Source organism: Limulus polyphemus, unplaced genomic scaffold, assembly GCF_000517525.1.
Source record: "Limulus polyphemus unplaced genomic scaffold, Limulus_polyphemus-2.1.2 Scaffold1585, whole genome shotgun sequence".
NCBI classification, from domain to species: domain Eukaryota; kingdom Metazoa; phylum Arthropoda; class Merostomata; order Xiphosura; family Limulidae; genus Limulus; species Limulus polyphemus.
The window spans coordinates 245,031-252,352 of NW_013667195.1; positions in this window are offsets into that span (position 1 = coordinate 245,031).

Below are 7,322 nucleotides of genomic sequence, written 5' to 3' on the forward strand. Positions count from 1 at the left end.
TGCTGTCATGTTAAACTTATATTAAAGTTTTTCTTCATTACCCATTTAAGCCGTCTCCAGCCATTATAATTAAATTTAGCCATTTATAACATGTTGAAACATCTATCTTTTTATGTAGATCAGATTACAAAACCTTTATTGTGAAAATAATAAAGTATTAAAAGAAATATTGTGTCGAGAATTGATTTATTGTTATATTAAACCAATAATAGATTTACATTTAATGCATCACTAGCAACACGTCCTCTGTTCCACTTCATGAATGTCATTGTCTCTGGTGGCATCTTGCATGGTACTAGCGCCCTCAGGCAACATTTCATGGAACTATGATGTCATCGTCTATATCCCATTGCCTGAGGTAGACACACGTGCCGTGCCCCTGGTGGCGTGCCTGACAAGTTGTGGCCTAATTACTGAGGTTTAAGCTAAGTTTACAAAAAATGTTAGAGAAATGGCAACACATATTGTATTGAGACCACAGTATTTTTTATGTTGCTTTAATTTTTTTAGTCACGGGTTGCGGTTTTTTGAGGTTTGTTTTGTACTGAGGTTGCTAATTTGGTTGTAGGGGTGGTTTTAGTGATTGACAGGGTCAATGAAATGCCACATATTCCTGAAATTTTATAATCATCCTATCTCCACTCCTGTTAAATTAGAAAACACACCCATAATTGTGAACTTTCTGTCCTGCTCACTTGACAAATTCTATATTTAAGCTGCAAAAATCGCCCTTTTAAGGGTAAGCCATAAAAGAGCAGTTTTGAAAGTCTGTGGTGCTTGTTTTGAAAGGCAATGCCGCTTGTTTTGAATACTTAATGATTCTAGACGTATATATACTGATAACAATGGTGTTATAGCAAGTGTTACACAACGTTAAACATTATTCAGATGCAGATGATCCGTAAGCAACTGTTAAGACAAAGAATATTATCGAGATTAAATTAGAAAATTAACTCATTTACACCATTTCGAATTAGATCATGGGTACAACCTGAAACATGCCCAAAGATGTGTTTGTTATGACAAAATTTAGAAGATATTGGTTTTCTAGAGCACTGGGAATTTTGAAATAAAAAATCATACCATAAGGGTTTATTTGCTCTCCAGTGTATGGTAATATTAGGATAATCAAGTTTTCGAAACATTAATTTGTGGAATGCAAAGGGTAGTAGCTTTGTTAATTAAGTTTGTTCCACTGATTTCTTTACGACCATCATCAATAAATATACTACTTTGAAATATCTTTATACAGTGCTAATGTTTTTTACCTAAAAATAAACAGCTGAACCAATTCCTTTCCTGATATGCACTGTTTAATTGATAAGATTGATAAATTAAGGGGCTTAACGTCTAAACGAATCATTCAAAGTTTTCTTAGAGTAATTATACAGAATTGTTTGGCTATTGACACTATTCCTTTTATTAATGAAGTTTAACCACTACAAACACGGATGATTTTTCAAAATAGAGTATCCCAATAAGTTATAGAGAAGAAGATTCTAGAATGTTTCTAGATCATTCATCCCTTGATGTATGGAATAGATGCATTCTTGACAAGTTGTCCATATAGCGTAACCCGTTTTTCTATATATTCCGATTATATAATTGGAAATGTGTTCCTATGGAAAACATATCGGCCCCAAGACATAATAAAAACACTTAAGAATGTAGAAAACCTGTTTTAAACACATATTTCATATAAATGGTTTAATCAACTAGGAATGATGCTGGATGTTTCAAGAAGAAGTACCTTTTCTATTATAATGCACAGATTTCATAAGTTTCGTCATGGCCAATGTAACGGGCGTGTGGTAAGCCCGTGGGCTTAGTCGTTGGGATCGACTTTACGCTTGTTACAAAGTACTTTATTTGGATTTTGTGTCATGCTGTTGTGAACGGGTCATGCAAGCCACTAATGTGAATAGATTTACATGTGGAATAAAGAACTCGGAGACAACTAATTACAAATCAAATAATTTCGATATTTTTACACTGTTTTATATCGTGGTCTCAAGTTTGTTTTGCAATAACACTACTTCTAAATAATTGAGTTCTTCATATTGAAAGCCTAAAAAGTACAAAACTGGACTGTTGATGATTGGAAAAGTGTGTTATGGATGTATAAGTACAAGCGTGAAATATCTGGTTCAAAGCATAGGTTGTATGTCTGATGGAAGAAAGGTGAAAGATACTTACCTCACTCGGAGAATTTGAGTACTTGATAATAATTCGCGAACTCGGAGGAAAATCCCGTACTCTCGAAGGAGATTGACTTTTTGGTTTCAGACAGGGGTTTTTAAACCATATTTTCTTGGTATTCTCTCGACTTTCCAAATAGTATCCAGAACTATCCGCAAGCAGTTATACCACCTTATTGGTCGGTCTGTGCAACTTCCTGGGCTAGTTCAAAACAATAACCAAAACTCTCAAGTTATGGTGAGTTAGCCGGTTGCTTTTTTACTTGTATCAATACACTAGCGTCTTGTAAGGAATATGGCATCAAAGTACCGCTTTTGCTTGTTAGCATCAGTAATCCATCACAACCTGTCACGAGTACACGCGCACTTATTTCGTTGCTAGGCAATATCTTTATGTGCTTTTCAATGCCACTGACTATTTCGTAATACTGACGTCCTTAATCACGCCATTTCTCCATGTATATGTTCATTCAAAAACTTGTTACAACTTTGTTTTTAAGCTCTTTTTAACTATTAATTATACTGAAGCAATTGCAAAATTCCCTCAAAAATATTCAATTGCTTCAGTAGAGCTTCTTTCTAAAGTGGGATCTTCCATCAGACTGTAACGAAAATTCACTGTGTTATTGGGGTCCTTATAGAACTTATATCTGTCCCTTATCTAATATCTTTGGCGAAATCATCTAAGTCAATTAAATTAGGGTGTATAGAAACAAACCATACGTCAGTTTTATAGAGGTTGGATTCTTTACAGTAGGTGTCTGTGATTTGATAGAGATATATTCAAACAATAAACAAACAGCACGCAATCCACTTGTTTTAAAATAATACATATATTCAAGACAAGTCAAATGTATGTACAAAAGGTATTTACACGATAGAATATCACAGTTGTATCTAAAACTAAATAAATCTCTTTTCTTGTCAAAAGGCCACAAGGCTTATTCAATTACTTTAAAACCCAACAAACAAACATTATTTTTCTCTACTCTATTCCTCACTATACAATATGTGATAAATTTACTTACATTACCCTGTGGGTTACCACAGTTGTAACCAGAACTTCAAATAATTCTCTTATTTTCGTTAAAGTCCATAGAGACAGGTCCAATTACTTTAGAATACCCTTTGACAAGACAAATTATTTTCCTTATTTCTGTTATACTGTGAAACTCACTTTAAAATATCGCCCATTATGACTAAACTAACAATCATGCAGTCTACCTTCTCTTTCACTAACTAAATGTTACCTGACTTAACTTCTTTTGTTGGTTACCACAGTTGCTTCCAGAGCTTTAAATAATTGTCTCTTTTTTCGTCAAAAGTCCACACTTTAGAACGAAACTGATAAGACAAATTATTTTCCTATCTCTACTGTTACAATACAGCTGTGAAACACTATAGAAATAACCCACTGAGGTTAATCCCCAACACACTGGCTAACTTTACGTTTTCTTTCACTGAGTAACCCTTATTCTGACTGAACTTAACTTGTGCTTGCTTGGTTGCCTGTATATATACATTTCTAACTGAGATCTAGAACTTTCTACAAACTAGAAGATGCCATGATGTAACAATTGAACTATACACACAATGTACAACTCTTTCCGAGTTACGTAACAAAATTTGTCATAACTATTGCTTTTAAAATAATTAACTTTAAACACTCTTGTTATGAAAACTAAATAACTATTAAGTATTAAATCACTAAATGATATAAATAATAACTCTTACACTAAACAGTTTTGTATATCCGACAATAAGCCCCTCTTCAAAACAATTATTCACAACATTTTTTTACACTATATACAAAGACGACACTAAGTCTCTTCATATAGTTTGCACCAACATTTATGGTTCCCTTGTAGGTCTCACTTCTCATAGGGCTTCACCTTGACAGAATCCTTTGTCCTCGTCTTGACCTTGACTTTTGTCCAGTCCTTCTATGCAGACATCTGTGCTCTAGCACAGTCGTTCTTGCAGGTCTTTCTTCTCTTAAGTTGACTTCCTTTTATGTCTTATCTCCACCCAGTGGTCTTATGCCTAGTAGGTCTTTATCTTCTATACCAAGTTCACTGTCTTCTGGTTCTGTATCTATGACAGCCACACCTGTCATGTCCATCTGACCTCAGTAGGTGCACCCATATGGTCTTTTTCCCTCTTTAAGTACCTCTTCAACAGACTGGTGTGGTAGGCCTTGGTTATCCCATCCACTTTGACCTAATAGTGCATTCTGTTGACCACTTCCTGTACAACAAAAGGGGCTTTCAACTGCCGAGTTAGATTGTTGTTGGCTGTGGGTAGCAGAACTAAGACCCCCTGACCAACGTCAAAATGTCAATCCTTGACCTTCTTACAAATACTTCTTACTGCCTTTAATGTGTTTGGCTTCGCCAGTAGAACTTCTTTGATAGGTCTGGTTCAATTCACCTTTTTGGTTCTCTATTTTGTAATTCTCTTTCCTCTTTTTCTTGTGCTTGATTTTCTCTTGGACACTGTCCCAATGTTTCTGCAGTGACGGGTCTTTCTTCTACACTTTCTTCAATTCCCGTAGACCTACATTCGGGATGTCACTTTTTGATACTTGAAGGAGCTTGATGACTTCCCTTGAGCTCTCTTGATGACTGCAGATCCCTCATCAGTCTTCTTTCTGTCTAGTTCCTCCACACTTCTGCTACCTGGTATGTTTCAAATCACCAAGCCATATATTGGTGCCTTCATACACAGGGCATTAAGGTCTCCTACATAGTAGGGAGTATCCACCTATATTTTTGCTATGGGGAACTTTCTTGCTGTCCCGTCAATTATAACACACAGGCATACCTTGCCTGTCATCTGGTCATCAGATACTAGACTGGTTCTCACCGCTGCACTACCGCATCCAGTGTCTCATAGGACCTTCACTTTCTTGTCCATGACATGGCCTTGACCTACTGGCATGTTGTGATCTGTAGTCACATCTCGATGATTGTCACATGCTCCAATCACTACTGACACTATTGATTCATTTGCTAACTTGAGCTGACCATTAGTTATGCACTAATCGATCATGGAAATGGCACTTCCTTCTTGTGATGATTCTGACGTGTATTCTTGATTCTCTTTCTTCTGGCAGTCACATCCATGGTGACAGTCACTCTTTTCTTGTTTCTTGCCAACACTATCTTTGTAAGTAGCTCCAGCTGCTTCATGTAGATATCTCTGCTGTTGCTTGTTAGTGATGGACTTGCACACCTTTGCAATTTGCCCTATTCTATAACAATATAGCATCTCTTCTCCCATTTGTCTGTTAACCTCCTGTCACCTTTGGTAGACTCCTGCTTCTGGTCAGCCACCATTGGTTTTGACTTTAACTGGTTATTCTTAGACTTGCCAGTTATACCGCTCCATGGGCTCCTGTGTACTGTTCTGCCAGCTTGATCATTTCGTCCACGTCTTTTCGTATTCACTCCTTTAGAAACAATGATATGTCACTTTAGCACGTGATCATGAACTGTTCACGTATTAGCAGATCTGCCAGTCCCTCAAACTATTTTCATACTTGGCCATGTAGATATGCCACAAACTGAAATACATTTTCTCCAGTGTCAGATTTGACTTCTCTGAATTTTCGACAAAACCTTCCTCCGTAAGTTCATAGCATTTCAGCAAGGCCACTTTTAACTTATCATAGTCCATGTCATCTTCCGATATCATGCCTGCATATACTTGTAGGGCTTTTCCTGTGAGAAGTGGGCTGACTTTGAGCGAATTTTTCAATCTCTCTAGGAAAGCATTCATGTCATCTTTCTGTTCCTCAAATTTGGGCATCTGGGTCAGCTGGCCATGATCCTGTTATCATTCTTGGGTCCTTCTTCTCAATTTGTGCTCTTATTTGCTCTATTTTTATTCTTTCCTCTCTCTACTTTTCTTCTTTCTCAATTTGTGCTATTATTCTCTCTATTTCTAGTCTCACCTCTCTCTCCTTTTCTTCTTTCTCAATTTGTGCTATTATTCTCTCTATTTCTAGTCTCTCCTTTTTCCTTTTCTTATTTCTCAATTTGTGCTGTTATTCTCGTTATTTCTAGTCTCTCCTCTCTCTCCTTTTCTTATTTCTCAATTTGTGCTGTTATTCTCTCTATTTCTAATCTCTCTTTTCTCTCCTGTTCTTCTTTCTCAATTTGTGCTCTTATTCTCCCTGTTTCTAATTTCTCCTCTATCTCCTTTTCTTCTTTCTTCCATTGTGCTCTTTCTTCTTTTAGTCTTTCTCTTTCCTCTCTTCTCTGTCTACACTGTTCTCTTTCTAGATCTTGTTGTTGTTTAGCAAACTCTCGTAGGTCATTATCTATTAACCCAAGATGCTCACTTCTGTCAATCTACTTATCAAAATCTGCTGAGATGTTTATGTTACGCCTCCAGTCGTTAGTTAATTTTCCGTAAATTCGTTCTGACGAAACTTTAGCGACACAAGTCCTTTCTTAAATAAAATTGGTTTATTCTTTCCGAATACAACTTTACGATACACCTAATTTCAACAGTTGCTCTGTAACAACACTATAATTCACGTCTCACGTGGCCAACAATATTTTGTTCGCATACATTCAATTACTCATTAACTACACTTTGTGACCATCTTATATATACCAGCATACCCCCAATCTAGTAATCTCCCGACAATTCACGAAGGTTCGAGAAAGAAGTCGCGTGATACTAGTCACGTGACCTCGCTGACGCAACACTGCCCCCTCCTTAGTATTGTTCGTCCCGAACAATAGCCACTTACATTAAACCAATAACAATTAACAATAACTTAATTAAAATGTACAGAATTACAAACACAAAATTACAATTCAACAAAGTCTCTTAATTTTACGGGACGTATCTTCTTCCGTACTGGTCTATGTCTCGTTTGCTTCTGCTTCATATGGGGTTCATCTGCTTCATCAGGAAATGTCCTATCGTCGATAACAGTCACATCAGTGGTAGTAACTTCATCAATAGCTTCACCGTTTCCCTTCTTAAAAACGAGTAGAGTTTCTTCTTCTATGGTGGCTTCTTCAGGTGTCACGTCTTCAGTAGCATGATTTGTTCTTTTGTCCACTTCGTCCCAACTGAAATGTCCTGGACCATGATAACGCCAAATCC